The 19,793-nt window shown below is 39.5% G+C and overlaps 1 protein-coding gene across 2 annotated transcripts in view; it reads left to right on the top strand.

Annotated features, from left to right (window-relative positions):
* elfn1a (extracellular leucine-rich repeat and fibronectin type III domain containing 1a) overlaps window positions 1-19,793 on the top strand; it is a 122,232-nt gene that overhangs the window by 65,580 nt on the left and 36,859 nt on the right. For both annotated transcript variants that reach the window (XM_066675047.1, XM_066675046.1), the window contains exon 2: window positions 4,742-4,820. The gene's annotated coding sequence lies outside the window, so the exon portion shown is untranslated. The remainder of the gene's footprint in view (window positions 1-4,741; window positions 4,821-19,793) is intronic.

Genomic DNA, 19,793 nt, shown 5'->3' on the forward strand with positions numbered 1-19,793 from the left:
ACAAATCCCCAAATTCACAGAAAATCAGTAGTAATGCTTTAAACATCTCTTACTATATGTGCAACTTTCTGCAATCAAAAATGGTCATCCAGCTGTTGTCCCGTTTTTCAATAATCAGGAACCACCCCAAGACCAAAACAGAGCAAGTATTATTTGGGTGGAGGATATTTTTGGTTGGTGGATTATCTTTGTCCAGCAGTGACACTGAGGGATTTATATCTGCAGCATCACTGCTGTGTCTGATCCACTCAAACCAGCACAGCACACACTAAAACACCACCATATGAATGTCACTGCAGCACTGAACATGATCCACCATTCAAATCATATCTGCTCTGTGATCCTGAACATTAAAGAAGAGTTTTAAATACATCGAAATGTAGATATTTAAACACAAAAGCCCAGCCTCACTTTAACAGTTTGTTCTTCTACTAATAAATACATTAAACATCAGTTTATCAACCTAATCATCTAATATATACAATACTCCATGACTGCATTGTTTGTCGATTTATAACTACATTCCTCTGCTTTTTTATTGTTTTACATTGTTTGAAACAGTAACTGATTATTAGCTGAATACATTTTGCAATAGAAATAATTAAAAAATTACAATAATCATTCTTCACGTGACTGTCTACACCAATATACATCTTGTGCCAATATGGTAATGTATAGAGTTCTTCAATGGCTGTCATTAGCCATGTCTTTATAGCAGCTCACTGGGGCTTAATTGTTTTTATTTGCAAGCCGCAGGGGCTGTTCCTTAATTAATTAAACTCTGATCCGCTACATGCTTTACTCCCTGTGAAGGAAAGCGATATGAAAGCTAGCCATGTGCTTCGGATAGACATTTAGCGGCAGGTCGGTGTTTACAGGACACAGTCGGAGGGCTCCTCAAACCCCTAAAGGCCTGGGGGGGCTGGGGTTGGATGGGGGGCAGAGGTAGCGAGGCCAGGGCAGCTGCAAGAGCGACCCTGCCAAGGACGCAGCTCTTCCCAGGCCTGCTCGCTGCCATTAAATGGGTCATTGAACAGCTAAATGGAGTCATTATAACGAGTAATTAAAAGAATAGCGCCCAAGAACTGCAAAAGCACTCCTCTGGACGCCTCTGGGTTCCGCCGCCTTTGGGGCCACTCACTTACACTCTTTCGCTCTCTCTCTCTGCATGACAGCTGCCATAGGCACATTTACTTTCACTTCTTTCACTGGCATGCAAATTGCATCTTTACCAGATGATTAATCCATATTATTTCATGTTAGGTGGAACTCAGACTGAGCTTCAGATTTGTCTGTGGGTTTTTTTTTTTTTGTGAGTTGGACTTCTGAAGGCGTGTGTTCAGTAAAAGGAATTAATTAATCGTAAACAGAAGCAAACTTGTATCTTTGGTCGCACAATTTGCACATTCAAATCTAATTCTGATGTGTGTGAGCTGCAGTGCGGACTGACTGGGCTGCTCCATCTCTGGGAGCAAAGGAGCTGTGGAGAGAGAGCTCCTGCAGCTCCCTCTCAGGGAGCTGAAGATCTGCAGAGAGAGCTGTGTCTCCCACAGTTCTATCTCTGGGAGCCGAGGTATGTCGGGAGAGCTGTGTCTCCCGCTGCTCCATCTCTGTGTGCAAAGAAGCCGCAGAGGGAGCCATGTCTCCTGCTCACGGTCAGTCCCGTCCCAATACGTTTGGTGCTAGTCTCTTTACCTTTTTTAATAACTCAGCAGAAGGTCTGAAAAGTTGCTAAATCTAGTGGGAAAATCACTAAGTTGGCCATACAGAGCAGCGGTTTGGACACAGTTTGGCTATTGAAAATTTTACTGACTGAATGACGTACTTCAATCAATCACCAATCATCCTTTCATCCTCTACTTCATCCTGATCCAGATCATGGTAGGTCCATACCCTCCAAGCAACCATTGGAGTAAGATATGAACACACCCTGGGCAGGGTTACCAGTCCATCACAGGGCATCACACACTCACCCAGTCACACCCATGGTTAGTTTCACACTGCTAATCCACCTAGTAAAATATGTTTTTGGATTGTGGGAGGAAACTACCACAAAAATCATTAGTTCCTGTAAATAAACTTTTCCTTAATATTTTATTGATGTCACACTACATTCATTTGTATCTGTAACACAGCATTTGGTGAATTATCATCAGTCTCATATGTTCACTTGGTCATTCAAGCATCTTGATTTAGTAGCAGATCCTTTCTAATACGCCTCTGTGACCAAACAGTCATTTAGAACTAATTCCTGTCACCCAAATTCCCTTTTTTCTTTGCACAATCTGATCTGTGAACAGCTTAAAGGAGTATAACTTCCACCTAGAACCAACAATACAGCTATCTTTATGAAAAGATTAAGATGATATATGATATTGGAACGACAACACTGAGATATTCTGATCTGCATACTGATAGCTTCATATTTCCACAAGGACATCTTTATGTGTCGTCTTGTACTCTTGAAGTGGATCCTCTATTCCCCAGGATGTATTTATAGAGAGAGACGCATAGAGCCAGTCACTGTAAATGTGATTTAACATATTTACTGCACGTGAAAGAAGGTGACATTTGCCATAATAGCAGAGATACATTCATCCCCTGGGTCGTAGTAGGACTCTTTTGCTTGGTCTAGCATTTTAACGTTTTCTTAGCAGATTAAATGTATAACAGGTGCTGAAATGTATAGGAGATAAAATGTATGACAACTGTTTTAAGGAAGGCAGACCATGTTTACATCCAGCTTTATGCTTTAGCCATTATGCAAACATTTAAACACCGCCCCCACTTCAGCCCAGTACATGTGTCAGTGGTGAATTCCAACTGTATTCAATTATTAGAAACTGCTACAATCTTTCATTCAGAATCATATTTATTTCTATGTAGACTAGCACATATTTGCTATTTTTGTTGGTGAGCTACCGTCAACAGAGTTTCCATACACATGATGTGTTAACATGTAAATGCAGTTAGTGCCATTTAGCAGAGATGTGATAAGTCAGACATAAGGGTAAATCTATGAGCCTAGTGCCTACGCTTTTATGTAAATCTCAGCATGACCTCGGTTTACAGGAAGATCCTTTTCTTAAAGGAGAAAGCAGAGAAATTAGCTCAATCTTTGTGGAAATATGTGCAAGCACTGTAGCTAAATGCATCAAGATATATATATTTGGTCGGATAGTATCAGTTATTTAGATTTAGTCTAGAGATGAAAATATTTGGACTTGATGTTGGACTTTGTAAACACTGATAGGTAGGACGTAATGTAGACACACTTGTACACACATAAATGTCCTTAAATACCATTCTGGGTTTCAACACCTTTGGTCTCTCATAATTCATAATCCATTTTATCATAATATAAATACAATTACATACTGAGGGTGGCACGGTGGTGCAGCAGGTAGTGTTGCAGTCACACCGCTGTAGGGACCTGGAGGTTGTGGGTTCAAGTCCCACTCTGGGTGACTGTCTGTGAGGAGTTTGCTGTGTTCTCCCAGAGTCTGCGTGGGTTTCCTCCCACAGTCCAAAAACACACATTGGTAGGTGGATTGGTGACTCAAATAGTGTCCCTAGGTGTGTGTGTTAGTTTAATGCCTCACTTCTACAGCTCAATCAGGAGAGAAAATATTTTAGACGGGCGTTTGAGGTGGGGGTGGCGCAGAAAGTTATGTAGGGCTTAATTAGTTGGCCTGGCTTGCTGATCACAGGCAGAGCCTACTCTTGCTAATTGAAGCACAGGGCTGAATTTGCATGGGATCAATGGCTAGGGGAGGAGAAGAAAGACTCATGCGTCAGAGTGGCCTGGCTGTGACAGCAGAAGTTTGCTGGACCACCCATCTCCAAACGGGCTGCATCGATCCCCTGTCACAGGCCCAGCTAAAGATACAGGATCAGCATGCAGACAGCCATAATTACCCCTAAGGTGTGTGGGATGAAAGGAAGAGAGAGATAGAGGGTTTGCTTGGCGTGTTTTATGCATTACAGTGGAGGCCACTTACACATGCCTTGGCTCTTCATTAGGGTCTGTGCGCTGTGTTCTGAAGCTGTGTGTCTTTGTGGTGGGCTGAAGAGAGGAGGGCCCTCTTGTAAATCTACAGGCCTCAAGTATTTTGCTGAAGGACGCGACAGCAGTGGACTGAGGATTACAAAGATATGGTCCTCATTCTCTCTCAATAATTAATGGTTTTTAGTGATTGTACTCACGCGGTTCTGGAAAGAAAGACTTCACGGTTTCTTTCATTATCAGGACTGGAGTATGAGCAGAGAATTTGGGAGAAAAAAAAGAGTAGTGTGTTAATAATTAGCTTGTTAGTGTTGCCTTATTTCCACCGCCTGTAATTGTGTCTTTTGTGCAATGAATATTCTTTTTTAACGACATCAGGAAGAACATAAATAGAGCAGCTATTCGTGGACAGCTCATCAATAAAAGCAGATCTGCTGCGTGGTATCAGCTCTTATGTGTATGCACCCTGTGAACATGGGAAATGCACTATAAAGTCATAAAGAATTCAGCATCTGCAGCTCTTTTTTCATCAGTAAATCAAAGCTTTTTATTTTATCGTTTGTGTTGTGCAAGAAATTAACAAAAAATAAAACACACAACAACAAAAACGTGCCACCTAGGTCAAAGGCAGACCGCATTAATGAATAGCTCTAATGTATAGCTCTAATGCATAGACGTTTGTCTTTTTTCAAAAGATGAGCAAATGTAACCCATTGGGTCTTTGTGTTTCTCTAGAGAGGGAGAGGAGCCAGATGCTGATGGAGGAGCTCAGAGATGCGTCTTCTCACTGGAGAGTTTAACCTGCGCAGCCGGGGTAAGTCCTGCTTGGCGATGCTCCATGACACTTGCTGTGACACACTGGAACACTGCCCCAAAACCTCTCTCTTGGTCACTACTCCATAATGACCTGCACATTGAACAGGCCAATGCTCCTGAAAAAAAAAATGTTACCTACATGGCTCTTGGTCTGGATGTAAGGTTCTTACATATACAATAAAATAAAATTATATACAATTCTTACAATATAAAATAAAATTATATATATATATATATATATATATATATATATATATATATTTAGAGGGAATCTAAAGTGCAGAATGGAAATAAATATTTCTGCCACTTTAACCTTTAGAGGTGTAGTCAAGTTAGCAAAATCATGCATGTGGAACAGGCCCACATGCAAAAATAAACCTTGTCTTTAATGCTTCTTTGCTGTAATTGGAGGAAACTCTATTAAAATGTAAACATTTTTAAAACGGTTTTCCTCATTCACAAATCACATTAAAATAAATGCAGGAAACAAAAGTTTTTTATCTACTTAGATGTTGACTACACTTCTAACTTTTTTGAGCAATGGCTAGCATGAATTTGTGCTAGAGCTCCAGTATGAAAAGCAAGACTAAGATCCATTAATTGCAGAGAGGTGCTAATGTCAGCAATTTCTGGTTTAGAAAACTCACAATTTTTGGCCTTTTTGTTATTTTCTTTTAAGCAGTTACTTTATTGTTGCATATAATTTAAATAGTACAATTAATTCATATTATTATTATTAGCAGTAATAGTACTATGCAGTATTTAATTTGCATTTAAACTGCAAATCATAGAATGCCATTGTGACAGCAGGTATGATCTTTGGCTAAACGAAGTTATCCACTATGCTCTCTGCATCATGGCAAGTCAGACCTACTACATTTGCCTTTGATCTTGCTTTGATTTTTCACGTCATTTCATAATTGTGTGTGTGCCATAATAGAGATTTAACCTTTAGCTCTGTATTGAGCTCTATATTTACACAGAACCCGTATTTAGGACTGTTATTATCTGACTCTGTGGTCAGTTTCCCTCCCACACACACACACACATGCGCGCACACACGAATGTGTATGTGAATCAACTTACAACTATAGTTTCTAAAACAAACCTCTTGGTCTATAGGGATCCCTGAGGCCTTCATCTATGGCATCACTCCAAAGAACTCTTTCGGGCTGGTGTATTTTTAGTGTAGTGTATTATTAAGATAGAGCACACTAAGCATGCTAAAAGATCCAATATCACTTGGATCTTGAATTCACAAGACTTAATAATTTCTTGTGGTGTTACATGGCTTACACAATACCTACAAAATACAATGGTATTATTCCTGTTGTCATAATCCTATCTTAAATGGATTATAATTTCAGATCCCTTTGCTCTAAAATAAAATTTGCCCTTTGACCACACACAAATCAGCATGCCAACAAAATCAGAGGTGGGTAGAGTAGCCAAAAATTGTACATAAATAAGAGTTTTGTTACTTAGAGTTTTGCAGCAGGTAGTGTTGCAGTCACACAGCTCCAGGGACCTGGAGGTTGTGGGTTCGATTCCCACTCTGGGTGACTGTCTGTGAGGTGTGTTCTCCCCGTGTCCGTGAGGGTTTCCTCCGGGTGCTCCGGTTTCCTCCCACAGTACAAAAACACACGTTGACTCAAAAGTGTGTGTGTGTTGCCCTGTTAAGGACTAGCGCCCCCTCCAGGGTGTATTCCCGCCTTGCACCTAATGATTCCAGGTAGGCTCTGGACCCACCATGACCCTGAATTATGATAAGCGGTTACAGATAATGAATGAGTTCTAAGTGAAAAAACTACTTAGGTGCTGAGTAACCACTTTGTTTAACAATCAAGATGTCAAATAATACACCTGAATGCACACAAATATAAAACAATGAACAATTTCAAAGCTGGAGAATATCTCTTAAACAACCAAAACAATATTAAATGAAATCTTTACAAAGTTACATATATTAAATACAGTCACAATAACTTAATAAAAAATAGGCTCAATGAATGGAGGTTACAAAGAATAAGAAGAAGTTAAGAAAAGGCAGTCTTTACATAAGTTTATGTAAACCATAAACTCTATGTGTGTGTTTGCATGTTCACTCCATGAAGTGACTATTCAGCTTTAACAGCAGCTGGCTGTCAAGTTTTTCACTGTGAAACTCTTTTCCGGCTGTGTTTGCCACAGGGGATTTTGTGTGTGGTCATGTGACAGCTTGGCTCTGTTTGATTGGTGAAATGGAGTCAAATGTCGCTAGTGGCTACATTTGATTGGTGAGACGCAGTCATGTGACAGAGCCTCTTGACAAAACAGAACAAAACAAAGAGATTGTGCATTGGACGGATTGATAAAAATAAGTAGTGTGCATAATTTAGCTCAATGTAACAGAGTAAAGTACCACTTCTTCTTCACAGATATATTCAAGTAAAAGTAAAAATATGCTGCATTAAAACTACTCTTATAAGTACAATTTATTCAAGTAAATGTAACGGAGTAAATGTAGTGTGTTGCTACCCACTTCTGAACAAAACTGAATGAGACTGAACACAAAAAGCGAGTTAGTAATTAAATTGCAAGTAAAATGCATTTGAATGTAACATTCAGTAAAATGAATACGCTTTAGTCCCAAACGTATCCGTGAGCAAAAGTATGATCTGAACATGAACCCTATCAATATTTTACTAAAGTACAAGTGCTTGAGCGAATGTAACTAGTTACCTGCCTACCCTGTCAACATACTCTCTCAGTATCGATGCCGTCTAATGACATATAAAGTATAATGACTACATGATTCTTAGGAAGTGTTATCAGAGGTCTTCTTGGAATCATGCAGTCCAATGACAGTATGTTCTTGCTAAGAGAGAAGAAATGACTTTCTGTAAGAAACATTGTCTTCCCTGATCAGTTTCTGAGAAATATAGCAAATAGCCTGAGAGGAGCATGTAGGCATGTAGGCAGCCAGTCAGGTCTGATTTCCTTTTTCACATTTCCACTACCTTTCTGCTGTGTTCTCTTGTGTCTTAGCACATGGAATTCCAACAATGCTGATTTGCAGCACATCACGTGCTTTTCAGTGCCGAGAAAATCATGCAATCACAAGCAAGTGTCTTGTCTAAGCACACACATTTTGATCAGGTTGGAAAGATATACACATCCCAAAAAATCAAAAATAAAAATAAAAATAAATCCTGAACTGAGAATCACAGAACTACTGCTTATATCTGTCCTTTGTGGCTGTGATGTGTAAAGAAATAAAAAATTGCATCTTTTCTCCCACCACTGAAATATGTTATATTCTGTAACTAAGCCTTCAAAATTGCTTCATTTTTACTTGGAACCTAAACTGTGAATGTGTGAATAATGTGTTTTATACAGAGCACAGCAATACATTGTGTTTTTTAGGTTATTAGTTGGTTCTTATTATTGGCTTCTGTCTCTTTGAATACAGAAGACCTATACATTCAAAATTAAAAGCCATACCCAGTAGTATTTGGCTCAAATAAAAAACATAAAATCCTTCCTTGCTAACATTATTAAAGCCTTTAGTTAATTTTGTGTAATTGTTTGTTTATTTATTTATTCTTATTTGTGTACACAGTGCAGAGAGAAAAATGTGCAACAATGTGAATGACCTTCTACATTCACTAGTCATAAAATCTGGTGGGAAAAAAAAGAGTGAAGCTTTGGAATTATTATCTGATCTATCCCCTTTTGGCAGCAATGAGCTCAAAGCAGCAGCTGCCACTGCTCAAACCTGTGCAATGTTCATGAGACCCTTCTGAGAGTTCTACATGACAGAACTGCTTTAGTATTGTATACTTGTGAATGGCCCTCTTGAGCTAATTTTACAGCATCTCTGTAGAGTTAAGCTCTGGGCTCTGACTGTGAATCTCTAAAAGACAGAGGTATTGTGTAGTAGATTTACCTGAATCTATAGAGTCATTATTGTGCTGTAGCATTTTCTACAGAGAATATACACTCACCGTATATTACACCATAAGGAAACCAAACAGCCATGATGGATGGATACCTGGATAAACTGGGGTCCACGCTCAGAGGATGCAATGCAGAACCAGATCATGATGCTTCCTTCACTATTCTTTACCACTGAGATGATATTCGTTGGTATGCAGTGCCCAATTCTGCTATACAGTATTATGTCCTTCCTAATCAACTCAATCTTATTTCACTCAGTCCACAAAACATCAAAATGAGTGGTTTTCATTAGTTAAAGTAGATCTAACTACAAAGTAGCCCTCCAATCTCATTTCATTGATTGGCCTGAAGGTTTGGAAGCTTCTCTGTAATTATTTTTTTTTTTGTTGATTTGCTTACTGTAGGTTTTTCCAGTCTGCACTGATTGTTTGAATCATTTATTTTGTATGGAAAACAACATTTTAGTTATATTAGCCTAAAACAATGTGCTTTTTACTGTAATTAAGATGAAAAAAAAAACATATTTTCAGATGATGTAAACCGGAAATTCAGGGAATTCCAAAGGGTTTGCATACTTTTTGCTTGCTACAAAAGTGGACATTTCACATGACACCCTTAGAGACGTGGTGTTCTAACTACATCAGTATGTTTATTTACCGGCCAAACGCAGGCTCTTCAGAGCGCTTGGATGTTCTAAGTAATTGACTTGGAGTCCAGATGAAATATTGGAGATACTCATGACCCACATAGAGGACAGGATGTACGCTCTTAGATCTACTTTCTTTCATGTTTTAATCACCTCCATACGTCATGCTTTAATTAGTGTTTCAAACTTGAGCCAAAACCTGACCATTTTTGGTCCCTTGAAGCCCAGAAATGGACAATGTTCATGTCCACGGAAGCCATTATGGCTGCTTAATTTCAGTAAGAGTCTGACTGCTGCTTTGATGTATGCTGATAAATCATGTGTAAGTGCCATATAGGAGGGCACTTTAATATTTGATGATGCTGAATAGCCTGGGCGGTTTGATTTGCTTAGTTATTATAGATATCCTGCCAGGCAGTCTTTTTTTTTTGCCTTTGAGCCCTCTCGAGTGTCGACTGCTGCTAGCCCACATCTGTCTTTAAGTCTCGGTGCCTTCAGTCTATCTCAAACTGGCTGATGCAACTTTGCCTGTCTGTGGGGCAACTGCACTGAGATTAGATGCAGCTTCAGTTTACTGCATCTCACACTGAAACTTAAAGGGGGTCAACTCTCAAAAGATGTAATTACTTTCAGTGATGAAAGCACACTAATAAATCAGGTTAAAGGTGAAGATGTATTCACTAATCAACAAGATGCTGGATGTAGAAGCATTCTACTGCTTTATCTCGCCTTTGCTTTCATTTCCATGTCATTCTGCAGAAATAATATCTGGAAATTTATTTAATTTGCTCATTCAAAATATTACAAGAAAGGAACAATTTGTTTATGGTATTTACATGCATCTTACAGTGCATTAGTATAAATGTATGAACATTTCCTACATTTTTCATATTACAAATTGTGAAAACAAGCACATAAGAGGATTATCTACACTCATAAGAAGTGTTTTGTTTGAGCAATGCCACTGAAGAACCATTTAAAGTTAAAATGAACCATGTTTGAGTTTTGATGTACCAAGTGTGAGATACCCATTACTGAGTTAAATTAAATATCACCTCATGAAAGTTTCAAACACCAATTGCTAGTTGACTGTAACAACATACGGAATAAGCTCAAGTTATTTGTGAATATATAAGGAATGATTTGGCAAAAAACAATAAATAAATAAATAAAAGCCCAAGATTCCATTTCAATGTAGTCAACATTCAGTGCTTAAAATAGTTACTAACAGCATTCAATGCAGCTACATACTTCACAGACCCTTTAATTTACATTTCTATACTCACACATCTCATTTACAATAATATCTCTCTAAAGAATAATTCCAAATTGGTTCTTTGATTGCATCCCTCCAAAGACCCATTTTTGGCATCGTTATGTTGTAAGAATATGTTTTAGATTTTCAGACAAAGTAAGAAGACATGGAAACGCAGCTGATGAATGAATCTAATAAAAAGCCACTTTCCCAGGCACCCTGTATATCCAAGAAAAACATTGCTCATAAAATCTGAACATCTCTAATATTATTTAGAACAAAAAGATACGGAGATGAATTTTAATGGTTGTCTTTTAAAATGCTGCATATGAACCTGGTTGAGCTAAAATCCCAGTCTATCTAAAGATTCATCAGATGGATTCTGACTGAAACAGTAGTGAAGAAAATAATGGGCTGTTTCTGCCAGTATGTCTATAAACAGCCTATGAACATATGGCTTCATTGGCAAACTGCAACAAGGTCCTAAAGCAGAGACTATACATGGGGAGAGAAAGACTTAAAGACATAAAGCAATTAATAAACACAAGTTTGATTCTTCTTTACTTTTCTTTGCCCCATGCAAAGAATTCGATAGCCATGTCTGCTCTGTTTAATAGAGAATAAAATACACAAGAAACCATCTGGAATCTTGTTGTGGCTGTGTATTTGACCTTGTTTTGTAGCTGCAAGTGGGAAGGAATGGTTCCAGATATAGTACAGTCAGTATGTATTTGTGTCTAACACTCTATAGGTGAGAAGCACAGCCTTACAATCGAACGACAGTGGCCAGATTAGGCCTGTGATGTGCATGCTTACTGCTTGGCAACCAGCAACTGGGTTACTGGGCTAACTAATATAAGCTTAGTCACATACTTGACCAGGTTCAGAGAAGACGATCAGAAACACTGACTCATAATTCTTAATCCTCACTGGTTTCAGGCTGTTGAGGAGAACAAGACTTCTGTTTGCCATTTGGTAACACTTTAAATGAAGGCTTCACACACGTTACATTACAACACATGCATAACCCTGTACATTATATAAAATAATTAGTATTATTCATTCATTATCTGTAATCGCTTATCCAGTTCAGGGTCGTGGTAGGTCCAGAGCCTAACTTGAGGGGCGCCAGTCCTTCACAGGGCAACACAGATGCACACACACATTCACTCACACCTATGGACACTTTTGAGTCGCCAATCCACCTACCAACGTGTGTTTTTGGACTGTGGGAGGAAACTGGAGCACCTGGAGGAAACCCACGCAGACACGGGGAGAACTCCTCACAGACAGTCACCCGGAGCGGGAATCGAACCCACAACCTCCAGGCTCCTGGAGTTGTGTGACACTACCTGCTGCACCGCCGTGCTGCCCCTACTTAGTATTATATGTTATATAATTGTATTATATATGCATTATTTGTCATTGCATTCACATTAATTTGAGATTTGACCTGTGAAACAAGATCAACCAATTTTTGTTCTTTCTTTTTTGTTTTTGGAGGTTTGCCTAAGGGAGAAAAATAAGGGATATTTCTGATGTTGCTCCACATCTGATATCAAGTACAAACATTTTTAGAATTGTACTGTTTCAGCTACAGCCTTGGACCTGTGTTTGTGAAAGCACAACGATGATGTTAAATAGTTTTAAACAGACAACAAGCCTGGAGATATGAAACTATTGAGTAAAAATCGTAAAAATGAGAACACAGAACTGAGCAAAACTATTTAAAAACAACTCATGTTTGGGTGAAACTGTTTGAGTGGCTCATTATTGTTTAAAGGAGCAGGAGCAGGGGCAGCGCTGCCTGGTGGTTAGGAAACTGGGCTTGTAACCGGAAGGTTACTGGTTTGATCCCCAGAGCCAGCAGGTCATGACTGAAGTGCCCTTGAGCCCTTAGCTAGGGGTGTCCAGTGCATGGATTGGGTTAAATGCAGAAAACAACTTAATCTGTGTGGAAGCACAGTGGCCAATAGAGTGATTTTAATTCTATGGCTAAACTAAAAGCAGGTGTTCTGAACAGGGCTATAAGACCAGGGAGAATTGTGCTGTCGTGTTTGATCCTTGCGACATTTTGACCAAAACGTATCACACATGTTTCATTATGACCCCAGAGAAACATGTTAACTTGTGGAAACGTGGAAAATATGTCCCCTTTAATGAACAGCAAATGTCAGCATTTTGCAGATGGCTAGAGGCATTGTTGTGCATATTTTGAGTATTTGGGCATAGTTGAATTTCTTATCCGTGATGCTTCATAAAGTAAATGGGGGAAAGAAAAACACCCGGTTTAATATCCACAATGTCAATAAAATGACATGTACATCATATAGTGTCTCATATAATCTGTCCAATCCCGACTAAATAATTGTTTATGAATGTGTTAATGCTTTTACAAATATTATTATCTTCCTTCATAAATGATCACCCACCATTAAACCTGAGCAGAGATTCAGCAGTTTGTTCAAAATTAGTCCACAGCCAATAAGTACTGAATGGTAATGCTGTAGTCCCATCGGCAGATTGACATCCCAGTAGGGAAGCTGTTATGAATTCTGTCATCAAATCCCAAGGCAGCTTCTCTGCACTGTGTGGAGGCTCGTGACCGGGCTGTGAGAACACACCTTGTACACTAGTCTCTTTTAACAGGCTTTCTCTCTTACTCAAAGCCTGTTAGGCACCACTGAATTCACCACAGCAGGAGCCACCACCGTTCCAAAGCTCCCAGAGTGAATCACAGGACCTAGTGGTGACAGACAAGAAGTTCATCCTGCCATTCAAAGAGGAACACATGTAGAGATGCTGCCAGTCTCCCTACAGTCACTCTTTAAAAGCATTGGATTCAGGAAGTTGTAGTAGATAGGAAGGGTGCAAGGTGTGTGATTCAAATGTGTTGAAAAGTGGTAAACGGAATCCCATCTCTCTGTCTAACCCTACTTAAGCAAGAGTATTGCTGCTGTTGTGATTGCAGCATTTAAAGTATTAGAAAAGGAAATGACTGAAGAAATAGAAATGAGTCCTTGTTGAAAAACAATCCAGTCTGAGCTGGCTCAGGTATATCCCCGGAAATGAGGAAAAAACAATGAAACCAAACCATCAGCCAAACATGATATTGCATGAAAGTAGAATACAAAGCTGTCAGGTCCTGAAATTAATTTTTACATTGCATGTGTGTTAACAAATATATTTCTTAATGTTCGTTTCAAAAGTTTCCAGCAATTTTACACAGTATTTACATGTTCAATCATTCATTATCTGTAAGCGCTTATCCAGTTCAAGGTCTCAGTGGGTCCAAAGCCTACCCAGAATCAAAGGGCACAAGGCAGGAACACACCCTGCAGGGAGCACCAGTCCTTCACAGGGCAACACAAACTCACACCTAGGGACACTTTTGAGTCACCAATCCACCTACCAATGGGTGTTTTTGGACTGTGGCAAGACACCGGAGCACCCGGAGAAAACCCACGTGGACACTGGGAGAACACACCAAACTCCTCACAGACAGTCACCCGGAGCGGGACTCAAACCCACAACCTGCTACCTGCTGTGCCACCGTGCCACCCTCAGTATCTATGTGTAATTTATTATAATATTTAAATAAATAAACAAATAAGGGCCTGTTGTAATGCTAAAAGATTCAGACCAGTGCAGAGTACAACAGATAAACATTTAAATGTTTAATGTTAAAGGACAGAAAGAACACGAGAACAGGAGAACACGTCAGGTCAGAAATGGAGAAATCACCCACTCATCAGATCCAAAGACTAAAACCAAAATGAGGATAACAAATACAACATCCAAGTTGAGAACCAAGAGTACACAAAATACAAATGTATGCTCAGAAACACTGTGGCAACACTTCTCACAGACAAACTATATATATATATATATATATATATATATATATATATATATATATATATATATATATATATATAGACGCTAAAACACAGGGGGAGCACATCAGTATTCACGTGACATTGACCACCTCCCGAGTCTCTGATTGGATGCAGTATACAGGTCTTGTGGCATGTGACTCCCAGAGGAACAGTCTCGGGAGTCCACAGTCTCGGGAGCCATAGATGGAGACCCTCATCTAACACTGGCACAGTAGTGCAACGGGCAGTGTACCTGCGACATAGCTGCAGCATTCTGGGGTTGTGGGTTCAAACAGGCTGGCATGTGGACTGGCTACTGAAAACTCTACATTGGTGTGTGAGTGTTTGCTGCCCTGTGATGGACTGGTGCACTGTCCAGGGTGTTCCTGCCTTGCACCAAGTGATTCCAAGTGAACAAATGAATTTATGAAAAAATAATATAGAGTTCCTGTTTAGTACATTTAGATAATATTAGTGCTTGTTTGCTATGACTTTAGCAAGACTTATACATGCTTAATATCAGCTAGGTTTTGGATCTCATACCTGCTAAGCTAAGGGTGTGTACTATTTGATTATTTAAGATTTATAATAGTGTGTATTTATAATTTACACCATGTTTTTGTGAGCCTTTCTGAACTGCTGATGACACTTTTTTTTTAAATAAAATATTCTTTACACGGATACAGCTGACTCTACTAAGGAGCGCCAAGTGAGATTACTCCTTCCCACTGCAACAAGACTCTACAGTGAGCATCCATAGAGCAGGAACACTACATATCTCCTGCTTTCTGAGCTGTGCTCAGATACAATAGACATTATATTTATACACACTTCAGTGCATAACTGATTACTGCCCTGCTGCTGTTACAAATATTTCATTCTTCACTCTAGATTTCATACTAAGATTACTGCAGCTCTTGGTATTAATTTTGAACCAGTTACTACCACATACAATATATGTGGTAATTAGGGCAATACCTGCTGCTTCAGGTCATGTAAATAACAATCTTAATAAGTAATGTTTCAGTTCATCATTAATTAATGATAGAAATAAAACTAACCTACTAACCTCTTTTACATATTTTTACATATTTAATAAAGATTAATTAATGTAACAGAGCGGCACGGTGGCACAGCATGTAGTGTTGCAGTCATATAGCTACAGAGTCCTGGGGCTGTGGGTTCGAGCCCTGCTCCAAGTGACTGTCTGTGAGGACTTTGGTGTGTTCTCCCCGTGTCTGCATGGGTTTCCTCCGGGTGCTCTGGTTTCCTCCCACGCAGCAAAAACACATGTTGGTATGTGGATTGGCAACACAAAAGTGTCCGTAGGTGTGAGTTTGTGTGTGTTGCCCTGTGAAGCACTGGCACCCCTCCAGGGTGTATTCCCACCTTGCGCCTAATGATTCCAGGTAGGTTCTGGACCCACGGCGAACCAGAACAGGATAAGCGGTTACAGATAATGAATGAATGAATGAATAATGTGACAGAGCGGCACAGTGGCACAGCATGTAGTATTGTAGTCACACAGCTACATAGTCCTGGGGCTGTGGGTTCGAGCCCTGCTCCAAGTGACTGTCTGTGAGAAATTTGGTGTGTTCTTCCTGTATCTGCGTGGGTTTCCTCCGGTTTCCTTCCATGATCTAAAAACACATGTTGATAGGTGGATTGGTGACTCAGAAGTGTCCCTAGGTATGAGTGTGTGAGTTTGTGTCGCCCTGTGAAGGACTGGCTCCCCCTCCAGGGTGTATTCCCGCTTTGCGCCCAATGATTCCGTGTAGGATCCTGACCTACTGCAACTCTGAACTGGATAAGCGGTTACAGATAATGAATGAATAATTAATGTGACTTTAAACTTTCATTTAGTATTCTTGAGTTATGATTTAGTTACACTTAAGATTACTGTAATTAATTAGTTAAAAATATAGTAATGTTAATAATGTCTTAACTCTCAAGTTAGTTCATTAGTAATAAGTTGAAACATTACTTAAGCATTTAGTAATGTTTATCACTGTCCTATGTACTGTCAATTTATGTAGTCATAGTAAAAGTAACCCATATTTGCACATGGATATAGATTTCTCTTGTAGTGTTATCTTAAATTACGTCTATAACCCCATCTTACTTTTGACTAATGGTTAGCTACTGTTGTGAAATATGTATGCTCTAATGCTGTTTGCTTTGGTGTCAATAAACTGTTATTTTATCTTACTTTATGTGATCTAATCTAATCCAGTGGGTGGTATATGCTGCTTATATGCGTTATTAAAGAGGTAGCTCCAGTCACATCTGATATCTAATCACTCTTTTCCACTGCTGAATGCTCCAGAAAGCCTCACACTGGTCTTTCTCCAGTGCGTGTACAAGATGCAACCCTTATATTCTTAGGGGGGAGAAAAATCCTGTATTATTTGCAGCACATTATTGCTTCTTTTATGTGTTCAACAGTTTTTTTGGTATGAAGCTCCATGGAGCATAAGAGATCATCAAGACCCACGCAGTGGGCGATTTTTATATATTTTTTCCTAAGGTTCCCAAAGCCGAGCATTTCCTCCTGAATAGGTAAATATATTTCCGCCGCGGAGAGCTAATGTTTTTCTCTCCCTCCTCAAATCAGCCCGCCACATTAGCTAAATGCCATCATTTCTATTTCCAGCCGAGGAGCGGCATCCCTCCCGCCGCCATGGCCATTAGCTCTCCTGTACAATCATCTTATCTATATGGGGCATGAAAAAGAGGTACAACATGCTGTATCAGCTTAAAGAGATTGTTCATTCCTAATGACTTACATTTAGAAAGTGAGCCGCCGCTCTCGCTGAAAGCGGAGGGGATTAATAAAAGCCAATTGCGACTCCAAAATTGGTGGAAGTGGTGATAGCTTATCAGCCCACATGTAATTTCAACTTTCCATAGAGCAGAAGGAACGGATCAGACACAGGTCTACTGATTAAACGCCGTGATACGGGTCCAGACCCTACAGAGTTCTGATAAGATTAATAGTTTCCACGTGGAAATTTCCATTTTTCCCCACTACTTTCTCCCCATTTACGTTTTCCTCTTTTTGTTGTTTTCCACAGTCATCACCTGATTTTTGTTTTTTTCTCCAGAAAGCCCATGCAATCCTGCCATCAACATTTCCTCTGAGGCAGCAGTACTGTCCTATTAGTCGTGAGGAAGTGTATATTTACAGAGGTCACTCAGGCACATCGATGACCTTGCGATTTATTTGAAGTGCCTTTATCACTTGCAGCAAAGCAAACATCAGTACCCTTTACTCAGTGGAGTCCTTTTCACCTGATTCTGGTGAGAGAGAGAGAGAGAGAGAGAGAGAGAGAGAGAGAGAGAGAGAGAGAGAGAAGGGAAGAGAAAATGAGAGAAATGGAAAAAGTGTCAGACAAAGGGGTGGGGGATGGAGCAAAATAGGATACAGAGTGAGAGAGATAAATAGAAAGAAACTGAGCAAAACAGGAGAGAGAGAAGGGAGAGATCCAGGTTAATCAACAAACAGCACCGTGGAGATTCAATCAATTCATTTCATTTGGAAAAAAGGAGGTTTTTTATATCCCAGCTGGCTTCTAAGAAAAGCGCTTTTTTAATATTCAAATGAAAAACATCCATGAATGCCACTGGCCAAGGCCTGGTGTTTAATTAAAAGGATTGATTCTGCTCCTTTATAAACTGTAGGCTATTAGAAACTGACACTTAAATCTTCCCCCAAAAAACTTCTATCTGGCGTTTAATTAACACAGCGGTGCTGAGCCTGCTGTAGATGGGGCACCGCTTCTGGTCTCCGGGAGTCATTTAAAGGAACAGGCTTTCACTCTGTCTGAACTCTTATTGAATTGAAGCATTGTTTTGATTGGACATGCTAACGTGTGAGACTCAGGATCAGCCCATACTCCAGAAACGTAAAGCCATACTCCAGAAAACCTGTTGTAACTTGAGTAAAATAATGATTCAGGTAAAAGGAAAATTACCGTCTCCAAAAACCATAAGAAACATCTAGTATGGCAATGGAACTGCACCCAGTGTCTATCAACTGAAGTGTGTACAACAATAAGATTTCCTTCTTGGTCTGTCTAAATAAATAAAGAAATAAAGAAAGAAATAAAACAGTAAACCTAAAAAATAATTTCAGTACCCAATAATGTACCTTTTTTTTGTGTAGGAAGATATCACAACTCAGTGTTAGTGTCTGAATTGTAACTGAGTTCAAAGTAAATTATGCTCATTTTATCAAAAGTATTTTAATAATGTCCAAAAAATCTCAAAAGTCTCAAAAGTGTAACTTACCTTTTTTCCTTCCAGTAATTATTCACAAAATGAAACTGCCCTTATCCTGACACCAAGTGGCCTGCATGTACTGTATCAGAGATAACAGCTAAACTTATTCCAAACATGGCCACCCCCATGTGGGAAGCCCACTCTAGGGAACACACACCAGTGCATTCAGAGGCTGATTAGAAAAATAACTTGTTTTATCTCATACAAAATGATAATGATCACCTTCAAATATACTTAGATATTTTATGATGGTAAGAAATTAATTATACTTAAGTAAACTTAACTAGTTCTTAACCACCTCTGGAGAAAACCCTGGGTGATACAAACACATACACACTTACACACACAAAAGCAAAGTCAAACACCTTCTTGTTCCCCAGCAACAGGCATTTCCAAATAATGTGCACTCTGCAGTGAGTGCTGGAGGCATGACTGAACACATGCGCATACATACACGCACACCCACAAACAAACATACACAGACACACACACTCCTAGGCTCCTAGACCAGCACTAATGATAATGTTGGCGAACTACCACTGTGCTAATGGTTGGAACACACTGCAACATCATTTACCCAGAGCTGCTTATTGTTGTTCTCTTTCTTCTGCCTGACAAGACGGATGAAGGGCCTTCTTGTAGGCGTGTGTAAGGGACCACTTGTTTTAAACACACACACACACGCACACACACACACACACACACACACACACATAGATGTATATGTGTGTGTTTGTGTAAATATACTGCCGCATGAATTAATAAAGGGAGAAATTTGAGCAGTGGTAGCAAGCTTACTGACAGAGCTGCAGACAAGCTGGTTTATATATGAGCGAGAGAGAGAGAGAGAGAGAGAGAGAGAGAGAGAGAGAGAGAGAGAGAGAGAGAGAGAGAGAGGCACTCCTTTAAATTAAGAATGAAAAATCAATAGTTATGTATACAGTATCCTGCAAATGTATTTGGCAGCCAAGA

Source organism: Hoplias malabaricus, chromosome 6 (assembly GCF_029633855.1).
Source record: "Hoplias malabaricus isolate fHopMal1 chromosome 6, fHopMal1.hap1, whole genome shotgun sequence".
Classification (NCBI taxonomy): Eukaryota; Metazoa; Chordata; class Actinopteri; order Characiformes; family Erythrinidae; genus Hoplias; species Hoplias malabaricus.